We start from the raw sequence: 19,221 nt of genomic DNA on the forward strand, positions 1-19,221 counted from the left end.
AAACGTGGTGTGTATATGCACTACTCAACCATAAAAAAAGATGAATTAATGTTTTTTTCAGCCATTTAGACAGACCTGGAGACCATTACCCTAAATGCAATATCTCAAAAATGGAAAACAAACAACAGATGTATGCTTTAATAATTTGGAACTAATTGACAAGTGCTGGAAGAAGTAAAAGTCATTGAAAATCAAGAAAGGGAGAAGGGAGAAAAGAGGAGGGGTACAAACCTACCTAACAGATACAAAGCACACCACGTGGGTAATGAGCTCACTAAAAGCCCTGACTTAACCTTTATAAAAGCTATTCATATAACAGAATTTTTATACTCCTGTAATATTTTGAAATTAAAAAAAGAAAAGACTTATTATAATGTCTGTCTTCATGGAGTTTCAGGAGCTCAGATCTACTTCTTACCACTTTACCTTCAAGAAAAAGAAAATTTTCTTTTAGATGTTTGAAATACAAAAGCTTTTCCTTCCTCTACCCTCCTCCTTTTCACTAGATAATCAGGATTGATCAGCCCTACATAGAGTTACTCCAAATGACTCTAAGACATAATCTCTACTTTTTAATACACTCTATCCTTTCATTCTATCTTTAAGACAATCTCAGTGATTTCAAGGTGATTTTCCATCATGATAGCTGATATTTATTTGCTAAAAATAAAAAAGGCAAACACATATTTAATAGAAATTGAGATATTAGGATATTTTACCTATGGCAGTTTTGGTATGGATACTATCCTTAGCGTAATTTTTAGTAGGAATTTGCTGTTCACCTCTCCAGTGCCCATTTCTCTTTCCTTCCAGTACCAATAGCATTGTTTCCTATTAAAGAATGTATTCCTTCCAAGTTTGCAGCCAATATGGTTTTTCTACCTACAGGGGTCTGACAGTTCTAAGTTAGTCACCCTATCTATCTCATTTTCTGCTGAAAAGGAGTGGGTCAGGGATAAACATATTCAAAGCAAAAGAACTTTTCTCTGGGATTTGGAGAACTCAAATTTCTATTTTCTACTGGATTCTTTGATTTGAAATTATGAGGCTTGAAGATTACCATCAGAAAAAGTTGAAGTCAACACACAAAAGAAGATCTAAGCTGTAAGTTCTGTGACCTGACTTAGGGGGAGCAATAAAGTAGAAAGCATTTACTTCTGTGGTGCCTTCATGAAGCAGCACACCCATTTAACTAGGTAATTTGCAGAAAGAAAATACAGTTCTGTCTTGCTCTAATTCTCTTATCATTGGACATGCCACCAAATCTATATTCAGAAAAATATATATCTAAAAATATAAGCATGAAATAATTAGTTAAAATATACTAACACTGAAATGTCACCCCTTCTTTTAACTCAATAGTATACCCAAGAATATTATGAGAAAAGAATAATAGACTATAGTTTGGTAGTGTCATATATTGTCTTCATTTCTTTTAGACTTAGAAAACCATTAGTATTGCATACTTTAAGAGACAAGGCATGTAGTGAGTTTTAAATGAATATGCTAAATAACTATAGTGTTATTATTGTTGTTACTGTGTTTAATGAATGCTGGAACTTTGTGTAGAGCATAACCAAATCTGATGACTATTAATAACTTACTTCTTCTGTAATGAGTATAAAAATACTCTATCCTACAAATAGAGTATAAAAGTCACTAATTACACTTGAAAACTATTTTTCATTAGAGGTGTTAAAACCCATTGGTGCTTTAATGAGATTCATTGAGTTTAGCAATATAATGAAAAATTTGTTAATATGGTGAAAATCTTATTTTATTGATTTTTGCCTGATATTAGGATAAATATAGATTATGTGTTAGAAATTTAATACTTTGAATATGATGAATAACGAATGAAGAAAGAGTCTCACTCAGTTCACAATTGATCCTGGCACACACACAGAATAGCTTAAAGCAAAGTCTTCATTCCTCTCTAACAGAAAATAAGTTCCTCCTGTAACTTCCACATTCTCCCATACCCCAGACTCAAATTCTCATTTTTCTAGGAAGCCTCTTAGCTCCTACCACTACATAGCAGGCCCTCTCATCACCAAATTCACCCTACATATTGTTTGTACTTCTCTTTGCAAAGACATAAAAACAGGAGTAAACCTTCATATAAATAGGCTTGAAGAATTACTATTTAATGCATTTATGGCTTTTTTCTCATTACATTTTAAGCATTTTGAGTGCAATGGACACAGTTCTTGAGTATAAATATTTTTATAAATTCAACTTTATTTCTTTTATATCTTACTGTACATTTTGAACACATACAGAGTCTTGAAATATTTTGTTAAAACTAGTCTATTGTCATTTCTGTTTTCTTCAATGCATAATTAAGGTAATACTGACTGACAGTATAAAACCGAACTGCTAATAAAATGGGGCATCTCAATTTAATCCATGGGTGTCCAACCTACAGCCTAGAGAATGCATGCTGATTTTGTGAGGACATTTTTTGCTTATCCATGTTGTCAGATATCACAAAAAGTATGCACAAACTTTTTGCTAATCAGCCTTTGTTAGTGTTTGCATATTTAATGTGTGGCCCAAGACAGCTCAATTTTTCTTCAAATGTGCAGCAGAGAAGAAAAAATGTGGGAAACCCTTGAATTCATTTTGAAACTGTTCTCCCTGCCTTTTAAAAAAGTAGGTAGACACAGGCTCTTTGTACTTTGTGTATATATGTTTATATAAAAAAGATCAAGATCTAGGTTGACCAACTTCTGTAAATTTGTAAGGCAAAAGTCATGATAATAATTTGCTTATGAATAAGAATTTTAATAAAAAAGAGTTTGAAGGACAAATTTTCAGTTTAGACTAAGCATAATCTGTCCTACTAAATACAGCAATAAAACTTGGCCAGAATTCATAGAAACTATTTGATATCTCAGAAAAATAAATGGTATCCTGTTGATCAGGAAAAAAGACCAGAATTTGAAGTATCACCAATTCAGTGATAAGTCTTTTGTTTTTTCAGTCTCTTGTTTCTCACCCTCATCTCATTCTTGTCCACAGAACTGGAGGAGACAGAGAGGGCTCAAGAAACACTCTATTTCTGGCTCAAGAAGTGCAAAAGGAAATTTCTAAAACACTGGCAGAGTTTGGAAAAACTTTTTTGTCTTTCCAGGGATATTTAACCTGCAGCCTGTGGTCCACTTATAGCTTTTGTGAGGATCTTTTTTTTTTTTCCACTTATCATTTTTGTTAATGTTTGTATATTTTATGTGACCCAGGACAATTTGTCCTCTTCTTTCAATGTGTAGCAAAGAAATGATTGGATAACCCTGCAAGTAGGCACTCAAATCTCATCCCCCAAGCAATTGCCTGGTGAGGTATAAGCAGAATTAGGAAGCAGGAACCTATGGAAATCCAGAATCTTGAAAGGAATCTTTCTGATTACCAGAGCTATAACTGCAAGAGTCCAGAACTTATAAACTTTTACTCTTATTTTCTAACCACTTGGCTCATATGCAAGTGCAGTCATAGAAGCATGTGGCAAGGAAGGGCCTAAAAGTGCCACTTTCTTTCTTTCTTTTTTTTTTTTTTTTTGAGACAAAGCCTCAAGCTATTCCCCTGGGTAGAGTGCTGTGGCATCACAGCTCACAGCAACCTCCAACTCCTGGGCTCAAGTGAGTCTCCTGTCTCAGCTTCCCAAGTAGCTGGGACTACAGGTGCCTGTCACAGCGCCTGGCTATTTTTTGGTTGCAGCCATCATTCATTGTTGTTTTGGCAGGCCCAGGCTGGATTCGAACCTGCCACCTTAGGTGTATGTGGCTGGTGCCTTAGCTACTTGAGCCACAGGTGCTGAGCCAAAGTGCCACTTTCTATCTAGAAGACTCAAAAATAGGAACCGAAGGAAACTGGAAAGTACTGGAGAGAGCCATATACGGTCAAAGAGAACGGGGGTGGGGGGAACAGTTAGACTCAGGGAAACAAGCCCTTAAAGTTGTTTATGAATTCCTTCAGCTTGCTGTCAAGCTATAGAATTTTAGATCTGATCCTAGACAGCCTTTTAAAAAAATTGAGACATGACCATGCTGGTCCCTGACTGGACACTTCAGGGTGGCAGATAGCATTGAACAGGCTTTGAAAAGCAAACTGATATCAGAACCAAAGTCCAAAGATGGTATTTTAAAACTTATATCCTGAACCTAAGCAACTTGATTGCTTGCTAAAACAAAACAAAACAAAACAAACAAACAAACAAAAATAAATAAAATATCCAGGCAACAATCCAAAATGAAGAATATGAACAAACAGGAAAATCTCAACTCACATAGAAAATGACAATCAGCTGAGACCAATATAAAGAAAAGAGGGGTTAAACTATTTGACAAAAGACTTTAAGACACCTGTTAAAAAAATGATTCAACTGGCAATTATGATCATTTGTGAAATGAATGGAAATATAGAGATAAACCAAAACAATTGATAAGAAGAATAAATGGAATTTTTTTATTATTAAATCATAGCTGTGTACATTAATGCAATCATGAGGTACAATGTGCTGGTTTTACATACAATTTGAAATGTTTTCATCAAACTGGTCAACATAGCCTTCACAGCATTTTCTTAGTTATTGTGTTAAGACATTTATATTCTACACCTAGTAAATTTCACATGTACCCTTGTAAGATGCACCGTAAGTGTGGTCCCACCAATTACTCTCCCTCCACCCATCGTCCCCCCTCCCCTCCCTTCCCTCTCCCCTTTCCCCTTCTTCATGGGATATAATTGGGGTTATAGCTTTCATAAGAAAGCTATAAATTAGTTTCATAGTAAGACTGAGTACATTGGGTACTTTTTCTTCCATTCTTGAGATACTTTGCTAAGAAGAATATGTTCTAGCTCCATCCATATAAACATGTAAGAGGTAAAGTCTCCATCTTTCTTTAAGGCTGCATAATATTTCATAGTGTACATATACCACAATTTATTGATCCATTTGTGAATTGATGGGCACTTGGGCTTCTTCCATGACTTAGCAATTATGAATTGTGCTGCAGTCAACATTTGGGTACATATATCTTTGTTATAATGTGATTTTTGGACTTCTGGATATATACCTAGTAGAGGAATTGTAGGATTGAATGGCAGGTTTATTTTTAGATCTCTAAGTGTTCCTCAAACATCTTTCCAAAAGGAATGTATTAGTTTGCAAACAAATGGAAATTTTATACCAAAAAAATACATAACCGAAATTTAAAAATCACTGAATAGGCTTAATATTAGAATGGAAATGAAAAAGAAAAGAGTTAGTGAACCTGAAGATGAAACGAAAGCAAATATTGAGTTTGAATATAAGAGAGAATGTAAATTTAAATAATAAAGATAAAAGGGTGGTGTCGGTGGCTCAAGGAGTAGGGTGTCAGTCCCATATACCGGAGGTGGTGGGTTCAAACCCAGCCCTGGCCAAAAACTGCAAAGAAAAACACATCCTCAAAAACTGTGGGATAATAAGAAAATGACTGAGTTCAACACACAGGGCTCATCCCACAACCCCAGCTGGGCCTGCAAGCAGAGGTTTTCCAGGTGCGGACCAAGACCTGAGAGCAAGGTCGTGGTCTCCTGACTCCAACAGAACCCTCTCACAAAGGCTTATTGGGTGTGGACCAAGACCTGAGAGCAAGACCTGTGGTCCCCTGACCCCAACAGAGCCGGCAAACCTCTGGGAGTAGACTGAGACCTGCAGGACAGGGGTGTGGCCCCCCTGACTCCAGCTGGGCCAGCAAGCAGAAGCTTGCCAGGTGTGGACTGAGACTGCCAGATGGTGGTCTGGTCCCCTGACCCCAACTGGTCCGACAAGCAGAAGCCTACTGGGTGTGGACTGAGACCAGCAGGAGGGGGCATGGTCCCCAGCTCCAACTGGGCCTATGAGCAGAGAAGTGGACACCAGTATGGACTGAGTCTGGCAAGCAGGGTTGTGGATCCCTTCATCAACCTTTAATCTCCTAAAACAAAACAATTTTCAGCTCAGGGTCCTATAGCCAGCTAAACTTTGTTTCATTTGTGATGGAGAAATCAAATACTCTAATCATATACACATGTTGAAGAAATTTGCCATAACTAAACCTGCTCTCCAGGATATTCTCAGACCCATCCTCCACATAGACCAGCACAATACTCTACCACCAAAGTAAACTCATTCAGAAATTTTCGAACAATACCCAACTTCCACAGTGGTGAAAGGATAAAAAATGTCCACTGGACATCTGAAAAACATGACACCCAAAATATAAGCAGGCTTATCAATTCTCTCAATTAATGTGAATGGTTTAAATTGTCCTCTAAAGCGGCACAGGCTGGCTGACTATATACATAAACTCAGGCCAGATATCTGTTGCATACAAGAATCTCATCTTACCTAAAGGGTACCTTATCTCAGCCTCAGGGTGAAGGGATGGACATCTATAATTCATGCAAATGGAAACCAAAAAAAAGCAGGGGTTGCAATTATAGTTGCAGATACAATTGGCTTTAAATCCATAAAGATAAAGAAAGATGAGGATGGTCACTGCATTTTTGTCAAGGGAAATATCCAACATGAAGAGCTTTCAATAATTAACATTTATGTACCATATCAGAATGCTCCTCAATTTATAAGGCAAATCTTAATGGATATGAGCAACTTGATATCCTCCTGAACTATAATAGTTGGAGATTTTAACACCTTTTTGACAGTTTGGGAAAGATCTTCCATGAAGAAACTAAACAAAGAAATATTAAACTTAAACCTGACCCTGGACTTAACAGCCTTCTACAGAACATTTCATCTTAATAAAACTGAATACACATTCTTCTCATTAGCCCATGGATCATCCTCCAAAATTGGTCATATCCTAGGACACAAGTCTAACCTCAGCAAATTAAAAAGAATAGAAACTATTCTTTGTATCTTCTTGGACCACCTTGGAATAAAAGTTGAACTCAATAGCAACAGGTATCTTTGTACACAAATAAGGTCATGGAAACTAAATAAACATAGGCTGAAGGATAGCTGGGTCAAAGACAAGATTAAGAAGAAAATCATCAAATTTTTGGAACAAAATGATAATAAAGACACAAGTTATCAAAACCTGTGGGATACTACAAAGGCAGTCCTAAGAGGGAAATTTATAGCTTTGTAAGCCTTCATCACAAAAACAGAAAAAGAGGAAGCCAACAACTTAATGAATCATCTGAAGCATCTGGAAAAGGAAGAACATTCCAACCCCAAGCCCATCAGAAGAAAAGAAATAACCAAAATTAAGGCATAATTAAATGAGATTGAAACCAAAAGAATTATTCAGAAGATCAATGAAATAAAAAGTTGGTTTTTTGAGAAGATTAATGAAATTGATAAACCTTTGGCCAACCTAACCACAAACAGAAAAGTAAAATTGCTAATCTCATCTATCAGATGCAATAAAGGAGAAATAACAACAGACACCTCAGGTATTCAAAACATACTCAATGATTACTACAAAAAAACTCTTTCCCAGAAATATGAAAATCTGAAGGAAATGGACCAATACCTAGAAGCATGCCACCTTCCTAGACTCAAACAGAAAGAATTAGAAATCTTGAAAAGACTTTCAGACCTATCAAGTTGAAATAGCATCAACTATACAAACTCTCCCAAAAAAGAAAAGTCAGAAAAAAAACTTTAATAGCAAATATATTGCTCAGGAATAAAAACAAATCAGGAGGTATCACATTATCAGACTTCAGATTATACTATAAATCTATTGTGATCAAAACACAATGGTACTGGCACAAAAATAGAGGTAGATTTATGGAACAGAAAAGAGAATCAAGAGATGAACCCAGACACTTATCATCATTTGATCTTTGAGAAACCTATCAAAAATATTCAGTGGGGGAAAGACTCCCTATTTAACAAATGGTGCTGGATGAACAGGCTTGCAACCTATAGAAGACTGAAACTGGACCCACATCCTTAACATTAACAAAAATTGATTCTCACTGGATAAAAGATTTAAACTTAAGACATGAAACTTTAAAAATACTAGAAGAGAGTGCAAGGAAAACACTTGAAGAAATTGACCTGGGAGAATATTTTATGAGGAAGACTCCCTGGGAAATTGAAGCAACACTAAACATCCATTACTGGGATATAATCAAACTAAAAAGCTTAAGCACAGCCAAGAACACAGTAAGTAAAGCAAACAGACAACCTTCAGAATGCGAGAAGATTTTTGCAGGTTATGCTTCTGACAAAGGTCTGACAACCAGAATCCACAGAGAATTGAAACTATAAGAAACACAAATAACTCCATTTCTATGTGGGAAATGAAAGAATTGAACAGAAACTTCTCTGATAAAGATAGGTGCATGTCCTACAAACATATGAAAAAAAGCTCCTTAATCATCAGGGAAATGCAAATCAAAACTGCTTTGAGATATCATCTAACTCCGGGAAGCTTAGCCCATATCACAAAATCCCAAAACTACAGATGATGGTGTAGACATGGAGAGAAGGGAACACTTCTACACTGCTGATGGGAATTCAAGCTAATATGACCTTTTGGGGAAAGAAGTTTGGAGCATACTCAAGGAACTAAAAATAGACCTACCATTTGATCCTACAATTCCTCTACTAGGTATAAACCCAGATGATCAACAATTATTTGACAACAAAGACATTTGCACCAGAATGTTTATTGCAGTCCAGTTCATAATTGCCAAGACATGGAAACAGCCCAAGTGCCCATCAACTCATAAATGGATTAACAAATTGTGGTATATGTACTATGGAAAACTATGCAGTCATAAAAAAGATAGAGACGTCACATCTTTTATGTTTACCTAGATGGAGCTGGAACATATTTTTCTTAGTAAAGTATCTCAAGAATGGGGGGAAAAAGTATCCAATGTACTCGATACTACTATGAAATCAATATAAAATCACCTACACATTAATATGAATGGTAAACATAACTATAGTCCAGAAAGTAGAAGGGAAGAGGAGAGAGAGGGGAGTGTTGGGGGGAGTTGGGAAGAGAAGAGAGAAGGAAGGGGAGGGGGATGTGGGAGGAGGGAGGGTATTTGGAAGGACTTCCCCCTAAGTGCATGATGCAATGGTACATTTCAAAACTATTAAGAAAAGAGTATAATTGGGATTGGAAGTGTTACTTAGTTCAATGTAAGCATTTCACATTATATATCAAATCAGTACACTGAACCCCATAAATTCATCAATGTACACAGTTATGATTTAATAAAAATAACAACAAAAGATTTCTCTTACCTTACTGGTGGGAATGCAAAGTGGTATGGCCATTCTAAAAAAGTCTGATAGTATAGTACAAAGGTAAACACACACTTACCAGATGATGTAGCAATGCCACTCCTGGGTACAGAGATGATTATAGCATTGATGTTCATTTTTTCCAAATCCCTGCAATAACCCAAAGGTCCGTGAACATATGAATGAACAAAGTGTGGTACATTCATGAATGAGATGCTATTCAGCAACAAAAAAAGAATAAAGGATTGATACACAAACCAACATGGATGGATTTCAAAGTCATAATGCTGAGTAAAACAAGCCATTCTCAGAGTGCCACATACTTTACCATTCTATTTATGTGAAGTAAATATAATTTAAAAGACAATGCTATAGTGGCAGTTTAATGTGATTATGGGAGGTTGGAATTGTAAAAGCATTTTATTATAAAAAGATATATGAGGAAGTTTTGGATTATAGAACTATTCATTATCCTGATACTAGTCATCATAATTAAACAAATTTATACATCTGTTAAAATTCATAAAACCAAAAAGAAGTTGATTTTACCATATAATAACTGAAAAATTAAAATACATAGTTTGCAAAACCAATGACAATAAGATGAAAGAAGTGAAAAAGAAAAACATTTTATTTTTATTTATTTATTTATTCATTTAAGCTATTGCTTAATGGGTAGAGTGCTATGGCATCACAGCTCACAGCAACCTTCAACTCCTGGGCTCAAGTGATTCTCCTGCCTCTGCCTCCCAAGTAGATGAAACTACAGGTGCCCGCCACAATGCCTGGCTATTTTTTGGTTGCAGCTGACATTGTTGTTTGGAGGGCCTGGGCTGGATTCGAACCTACCAGCTCAGGTGTATGTGGCTTGTGCCTTAGCCACTTGAGCCACAGGCATCAAGCCAAGAAAAAAATTTTAATGATTGCATAATGATTATTCTGCTCACCACAATGATTATATATTTGCAGTCTCCATGTCTTTGATAGTGAAATGAAAAGACCATGTATTCTGTTTCCTATGATCCTGAATATAGTAACATTGTGTTTCCAGTGGATGTCACAACACAGGATACCTGAATGATCTCTATCAGTTACATACTGTGCACCACTTAAACACTTTAGGACAGGGGAGAAATTTCTGTTTGGGGATTTTTACAGGCTTCCGAAGGCTTTTGAATTATGAGATATAAACAACCCATGTCTTTTTCTATAAATCTGATAATAAATTTCTCTCCTGTCTGAGTTGTAAATAGTAACAAGAACATAAATGCAATACATTCTGACTCAGGAGGTGGAGGTGGGGATGCAGATTGCAGAATTGTTCAATTCTCATTTTCATTCTTTATATGGGTAGAAGCACTAACTGTTGTCCTGGCTAACTACCAGCTCAGATAATTACTTCCTCCTCCAAACTCTCACTGTAGTTTTAATTGAGCAATTTATTTTTACTCTTATCTTAAATCATATGCCTATGCCTATTTTCAACAGCTTCAGAAACGCATCTACTCAGGTGAAATTCAAGAGTCTGTGGATGTAGTTATTGTCATGGAGAAAGCAATACACTTTTTGAAAAAGCATTTTATTCTTTTGCTGAGTGAAAAATAGCTGAGTAAGGTTACAGCAAGAAGGCTCTCTCCTTCAATACAAAGACAAATGACTGAACAGATTACATATAAATACGTTATATCTTTGAATCTTCCTAGTACACAGAAAGCAGCACAGTGGGCTTGTTAATATCTGATATTTTAACAATACTTGAGAACACATTAGATCTCCATTTTTCATTCCCAGTGTTTAAGATGTCCATACTCTTAGAAACACTGGCCAGCACCCATTCATAAGCTTTCAGAAACAGTTTTTAAGAAACTTTTGGGCCTCAGAATTCAATGCTGGAATCTAAGTGTCAAGCCTAAGTGATTTTAACTATATTAATAAAATACAAGATATTATTATAAGAACTAATTATAATAGGCTTTTTATAAAGAAGAATTGGGCCACCAGTTCCCAAACTTGCCTGATTATAGAATTATCAGAGGAACTTGCTTAAAATAAAAATTTCAAGGCCTCTATTAGAACTTAGAGGAACAGAGAAGTTGTTAAGCAAGAAAATTTGACCTTATAAACCCTCCTTTGTCCTTCCCAATCCAAATTCCTCATGTCAATTCCCCACATGCCAGCTATCTTCTGTGTTCTTCATCTCAATCCAGCAGGATTTATAAATATTGATAGCTATCACCCCCCCCCAAAAGATCCTGACTCGATAGCTCTGAGAAGAGGTGTAGCAAGAAAGCAAGGAAACCATCCCACCAGCAGCCAGCAAGAAATTGATGTACTTAGCATAACAGCCTGTGAGAAATTGAATCCTGCCAACAACCACACTCTTGCTACACAAGCCACCTCCCATGGACAGATTCTGATAAAGGAGCCACCTCCCATGGACAGATTAAGACATGACAGCCTGCTCTCATCATAGTGAACAAGTGATAAGAATCAGAGAGAGTGCATATAAGACAAAAACTTTATATTGGATTTGATATCCCATCACTTTTGCCACAATCTATATATTTGGAATAAATCTCTAGAACCAGTCCACATTCAAGAGGTAGTGTGTACATAAGGGCATGATACCAGGAGCATTGGCCAGGAATCATTGGGAATTATTTTATAAGTTGTATGCCTACTACACAAAGAGGCTACAATCAGATGGTATAATCAAAGGTCAAATAAAGTTATAGTTACATATGACAATACAGAAAACCAATGTCATGGGTAAATCAAAGATGTAGGATAGAAACATAGGAAGTAGGTGAAGATGATCTTTAAAAAAAATAAGGGAACAGATGTAAATACATGAAGAAAATAGAGTCTGCAGACCATAGTCAAACGATAATTCAGAGATAGTTAAAATGGCCATATGCAGATATTATACTTTTGAAGGAGTGAGGTGGTAGACTGTAGCATTAGTCAGGGTTCTCCTGTGCATCAAGAAATGAAAGCAACCCTCCTACCAACAGCCAGCAAGAAATTGATATACTTAGCCTATCAGCCTTTGAGAAACTGAATCCCTCCAACAACTACACTCTAATGACCTTGAGTGTTATTGCTTCTCCACTTGAGGTTTAAGATGACTGTAGCCACTGCTGAATTGGCTCATGAAATTATGAAAGCCAAGGAGTCCCACAATCTACCAAGTCCAAGCTAGAGAACCAGAAAGATAATGGTATAAATTAGTTATTGGTTCAAAGAACTAAGAACTAGAAGCTTCTATGCTTCTAGAGGGAGGTCCCAGCTAGAGCAGAGAAGCAGAAATTTCATTGCCCTTCCTCCGTATTTTTGTTCAATTTGGGCCTTAAGGTTGTATAATCTCCATCTATATTGGTCAAAGCTCAGTCTACTGCCTCTAATACTAATCTTTTCTAGAATCAATGATACAGATATACTCAGAAATACTATTTTACTAGATATCTGGGCATCTCATAGTTCAGTCAAGTTGACACATAGAATTAACCATCACAACTACCTTCCTTAAGAAAAAAAAAAGCAAAACAGGATACAGAATTTAAAGAGCGTAAAGAGAGGTTTTAAAAAACAAAATTGTATCCCAGATATTCAGAAGGCTAAGGCAAGGGAATTTCTCAAGTCCAAGAGTTTGAGGGTACTGTGAGCTATGTCACAGCACCTTACCTGGGGCAACAGAGTGAAACTCTGTCTCAAAAAAATAGATGAGAAGAGGAGAGGAGAGGAGAGGAGAGGAGAGGGGAGGAGAGGGGAGGGGAGGGGAAGAGAGGAGAGGAGAGAAGAGAAAGGAGAAAAGAAAAGAAAAGAATATCAGACTGTATGTGTAGAAACTATAAATTTCATTTGTGCATTTTCAGGGTAAACTGATTAGCTTTCATCTAATAAACATGTTAATCAAGCATTATGTCCTTGATCAAGCTAATAAGGTGTATCAAGGTAGTCAATTTTAATCCTCCAGAAAACTTTGAGAGTTTATCTATGAAACAAATATCACAGTTCTTCATGTATAAATTTTGTCAGGCCAATTAGGCCTCCTCCTTAGACTAGTTTCACTTCTTTTCCCTTATCTGAACTTCTAATAATGTAGCTCCAAACCCAGGTGACTTACCACTTTATAGAAGTCTCCACCATATTTATAGTCCATACCAAGAAATCCTTTTGGATTTAGTATGTTTAAACTAATTCAGATAGATTTCTGTTCCTCCAACCAAAGACTCCTTACTAAAACAATTTAACTGAGTTATTGGAAAGACTACATAAAATGAGGTAGACAAATTATGTGAAACTTAATTGAGACTCCTAAGTAAAAGTTGTTTTTAAGTCATGCATACCATGATTGAAAAACTAAATGAGATGCACACAGAAGCTAGAGAAGAGGTAATTAAAAAGTCTCAAAACCATGTCTCATGAAGAATGGCTGAGGGAGCAAGAGAATTTAGTTAGGACAAGAGAATTTTCAGGAGGTATATCACACTTATTTATCCCTAAATGTCAATAGTTGATGATGATTTCATTGATAGACATAAAAGCAAACAACAAAGAGGAAATTAAAGGAGGATGGATGGAAGTGATGTAAGGGGAAAGGCCTCCTTCAACATCAAAATAATTCAAATATAAGGAGTTTGTTGGAAGTGCTGTAGATTTAAAACAGATAATAGGTAAAGTCTTTCCAATCCTAAATTTATCTTAATTTGTGAAAGAACAGGGAAATTTTATCTTTCTGTGCTTTATTTTCCTCTTTTGTAAAATAGCTAGGATTGTAACTGCCTTTCTGTGCTCTAGTTATTGGAAGAATACACTGAGATCTTAGTAGAGTATACAGTGTTGCACAGAATGGAAATTAAAGAATAAACCTCTAATTAAAATCTCCTTAAAGTTGTGATATGTATTTTTTTAATTCTTACATAAAATATTTATTGAGTCCCTATTATATGCCAAGCACTCCTATAAGCACTTAAAATGCATTAGTAAACAAAACAGGTAAAATAGTTAGTGACAACTTATTTTCACATATCATTTCATAACAGGGAAGAAAGATGGAAAAACAAAACAATTCTTAATCATATGGGCAACTTTCACAGTTGTAGAGCTGCAGTACAAACCAGCACTAACCCATCTTGCAAAAGTAAGGAAAAAGAAAAAATGTTGATCAGCTCCAATTAGCAGGACCTAGAAAGCAATAGGTAAGCTTAGCTTTAGAAAAATGAAAAATAATAACAAAGGGCTTATAGACAATTAATCTCAACTTTCCAACCCCATCTTTAACAAAACTAGCTTTACGCTTTGGCCAGCTCAACACTCCTTGTTTGTATCATCAGAGCACGAGTTCAACACTATCTACAGAGGAAGTACTTAAGGCCTGATTCCCTAATCATAGATAATGTGATAATTGGATAATTTGATTCTGCTCACCCTTCCACTCCCCTGTGAGAATTTCTGTTCATTTGACTAATATATGCTGAGAGTTTCCTTAAGAACCAGGCACTAGGATACAACAATAAATAGAACAGGTAAAAAATCCCCTTATGATATTTATATTCCGGAGAGAGAGACTAAATGTATGTATATTTATGTGTGTGCATTAATATTTATATATTGGTATATAAGGAAATTAATCTTTTCCTTCTTAGTTAAAAACATTGGTCTTTAATCACAGGTGGATATCAGAATCAACTAGAAGCTTTCACAAAATATACCCACATATTCTAATTTAGTAGACCTAAACAAGTGAAACTTGGGAAAGTGACCCTTGTGGGTATACTGGATTCCAAATCATCATACTGAAAAGGTAATTAGATTAAAAAATAAAATTAACTGATGGAGTTTTTTTCTTTCACCAGCTTATCTATGGCAAAAACCTTAGCTTATTTGGCTGAATTAATAATATATAAGATTTAGTGTTTATTTCATTCTCAAACATAACATAGACTTTCATGCAAAGAATTCTAATATTTTTGAGTATCTTTGTTCATGGGATAGCCTAGTTTTTAATAAGTCGTTTCTAATGTAAGAGTATGCAGTAAGAGCTGCAACAACTGCATCTCAAACCAACTTGAATAACTGTAATGGTGAGTGACAAAGACTTCAATACCTTTTCTGAACAGAATGTTTGTAAGTAGGAAAGAGACATAGAGCCTGTACTGTATTTTTCTTTCCATTCACATTTTCAAGATGGTATGGGGCTCTTTTTGTTTATCTTTCCTGAACTGTCTAAGGCTTTTCTATGCACTGCTGCCTTATTGTGACTGTTTCACTTAAAAATGCTGACAGGTCTCTCAACATTCTTTCTATTGCCCCACACCAAAATGCACAGGCTATTTTCATTCTGATGGAAACTACATCACATTTGATCTAAGTTGTTCTCTCTATACAAAAACAAAGCCAAACCTACTCCACCCTTCCATCCCTGACTGCTGCTGCTGTTCTCTTGGGTGGTACTTAATCACTATCAGGTTTATTAACTTATTTTTGAAATAAGGGCAAGTAAGCAACATGGCATATTACAGCAACATGAAAACAAAAATCCTTTCTTTGTGGAAAATGGTAGAATTAAGAGATATTCAGTGGGTCACTAAAAAAGTGATAAAATAGTTTTTCTGAACATAAGGAACCAGAATTTTATAGTAGACAAAAGCCGGCAGTGTAGACAAACCAACCTTGGTTTGATTTCTGGCTCTAACTTATTTTATACATTAAAGTCTTACTTTAATACCAAGCATTCAAGTTAGTTGAAATGATGAGTGAAGACCTATTATAAGCTGCATATATATTCTGTGTATAGTAACTACAAATACATCTACTAAATCAAGAAACAGCTACATAGAAAACATTTGCCTTTGGATCAAAGTGATCCTATTATGAAAGGCAACTACAGAAACATAATGTGAAGTGCTATAAAATTGTTCAGAGGGACAAGAATAAAAACATTTTGTTTGGTTTATCAAAGATTAGGTGGCTGTAAGATGTTAGTTTCTTCTCCTGGTTTTCTAATGGGTTCCCGGTACCTATGTCTCTATTTTTGAGCCAATACCATACTGTTTTGATCACTATGGCCTTGTAGTACAGCCTAAAGTCTGGTAGGCTGATGTCTCCCACTTTGTTTTTATTACTAAGAATTACCTTAGCTATACACGGTTTTTTCTGGTTCCATACAAAACGAAGTACTATTTTTTCCAAGTCTTGAAAGTATGATGTTGGTATTTTAATAGAGATGGCATTGAATATGTAGATTGCTTTGGGTAGTATAGACATTTTAACAATGTTTATTCTTCCCAGCCATGAGCATGGTATGTTTTTCCATTTGTTAATATCTTCTGCTATTTCTTTTCTCAGGATTTTATAATTTTCTTTGTAGAGGTCCTTCAACTCCTTTGTTAGGTATATTTCTAGGTGTTTCATTTTCTTTGAAGCTACTATGAAGGGGATTGTGTCCTTAATTAGCTTCTCATCTTGGTTGCCATTGGCATATACAAAGACTACAGACTTGTGGAAATTGGTTTTATATCCTGAGACATTATTGTATTTTTTGATCACTTCCAGGAGTCTTCTGGTTGAGTCTTTGGGGTTCTCTAAGCATAAGATCTTATCATCAGCAAAGAGTGAGAGTTTGACCTCCTCTGCTCCCATTTGGATGCCCTTTATTTTCTTCTCTTGTCTGACTGTATTGGCTAGAACTTCCAGCACTATGTTGAATAGTAGTGGCAATACAGAACAACCTTATCTGGATCTAGCTCTAAGTGGAAAAGCTTTCAGTTTTACTCTATTCAGTAAAATTAAAAATATACACTGGGGGAAAGAATCCCTCTTCAATAAATGGTGGTAGGAGAACTGAATATCCACATGTAAAAGACTGAAACTGAACCCACACCTTTCTTCACTCACAAAAATTGATTCAAGATGGATAAAAGGCCTAAATTTAAGGCATGAAATAATAAAAATCCTCAAAGAAAGTGGAGGAAAAACACTTGATGATATTGGCCTGGGGAAAGACTTTGTGAAGAAGACTTCTATGGCAATTGCAACAACAACAAAAATAAATAAAATGAGACTTAATTAAACTGAAAAGCTTCTGTACAACTAAGGAGACAACAATCAAAGCCAAGAGACAACCTAAACACTGGGAAAGGCTTTTTGCATATTTTGAATTGAACAAAAACTTGATAACTAGGATCTATAGAGAACTCAAATTAGTGAACATGAAAAAAGCCAACAATCCCTTATGTCAATGGGCAAGAGAGATGAATAGAACCTTCTCTAAAGAAGACAGACCAATGGCTAACAAACATATGAAAATATGCTCATCATCCCTAATCATCAGAGAAATGCAAATCAAAACTACCCTAAGATATCATCTAACCCCAGCAAGAATGGCCCACATCACAAAATCTCAAAACTGCAGATACTGGCATGGATGTGGAGAGAAGGGAACACTTTTACATTGCTGGTGGGACTGCAAACTAATACAACTTTTTTGGAAAGACATATGGAGAATCCTCAAAGAACTCAAACTAGACCTTCCATTTGATCCTGAAATCCCATTACTGGATATCTACCCAGAAGGAAAAAAAAAATTCTTTTACCATAAGGACACTTGCACTAGACTGTTTATTGTAGCTCAATTTATAATCATAAAAACATGGAAACAGCCTACATGCCCACCAACTCAGGAATGGATTAACAATCTGTGGTACATGTATACCATGGAATACTATTCAGCCATTGAAAAAGATGGAGACTTTATATCTTTTGTATTAACCTAGATGGAAGTGGAACATTATTCTTAGTAAAGTGTCACAAGAATGGAGGAGCAAGTATCCCATGTACTCAATTCTGACAAGAAGACAATTAATGACCTAGTATGGTGGAGGGGTGGGGGAATGGGAGAACAGAGAGAGAGAAGGAGGGAAGGGAGGGGTGGGGGTCATGGTGTGTGACACACCTTTGGGGGGAAGGACACAATTATAAGAGGGACTTTACCTAAAAAATGCAATCAGTGTAACCTGGTTCTTTGTACCCTCAGTGAATCCCCAACGACAAAAATAAATAAAAATTAAAAAGGTCTTTTAGTGGCTCCTCCAGTATTCTGTCTACTCTCTGTGAAAAACTGGAATGAATGAGGAAATGTTTAAATGTATAAACTATCTTATTCCTCTCTTCAATAAGATGAAAGATACAGAATGAGTCTTCCTTTCTGAGGTTGACCTTCAATTACCAGACAATGATTTTCTTTTCTTTTTTGCTTTAGCTGGAAATTCACTGGAGCAATAGACTTTTAATGGAAACAAAGTGAGGTGAGGTGGGGGAGGAGAGAAAGAACAAAGAAAAGAAGAACAAAGAAGAAAACAGAAAAGACACAACAACAAAAGAACTCTCACAATAGTCTGTGTTATAACCCTCTTAATAAATGTTTGTTGTTGTTTTGATCTTAACCCCATGATTATTGGAGGGTGGCATTAACAAATTAAAGAAAAAAAATTTCTAAATTGGATGGACTTTTGTCTATGAATTCATTGTCTTCTTTCTTAATGTTATAAGAACTACATGAATCCACCATTAAAATGTTGAAATAATACACACGCACACCAAAATATGATACCACTCACTATCTCCATCTGTTTCCAATCCTTCACTACTAGCAGCTCTTTCCTCATGCTCTAATATAAAATATGTATACATGTCAAAACATGTTCAAAAACATGTGTACTGTTCCAGAATGCTGTTTTCTACACTTCACTAATCTCCCTAACCTTTGCAGTAGCACTATAACATGCCAAACTATAATTGACAATTTATATAATCTAAGTTCAAAAACCTGGAATGATAAAGACATAAGAATCATAGTTTTAAATATCCAAATTTGCTTTCCTCGGGCTATGTTATTCTGGTGTGACTGTTCTCTTGCTTCATTCACTTATTTATTTATATTATTCTTTTTTTTTTTTTTT

Source organism: Otolemur garnettii, unplaced genomic scaffold (genome assembly GCF_000181295.1).
Source record: "Otolemur garnettii isolate 467f Iridium unplaced genomic scaffold, OtoGar3 scaffold00002, whole genome shotgun sequence".
In the NCBI taxonomy this organism is placed as follows: Eukaryota; Metazoa; Chordata; class Mammalia; order Primates; family Galagidae; genus Otolemur; species Otolemur garnettii.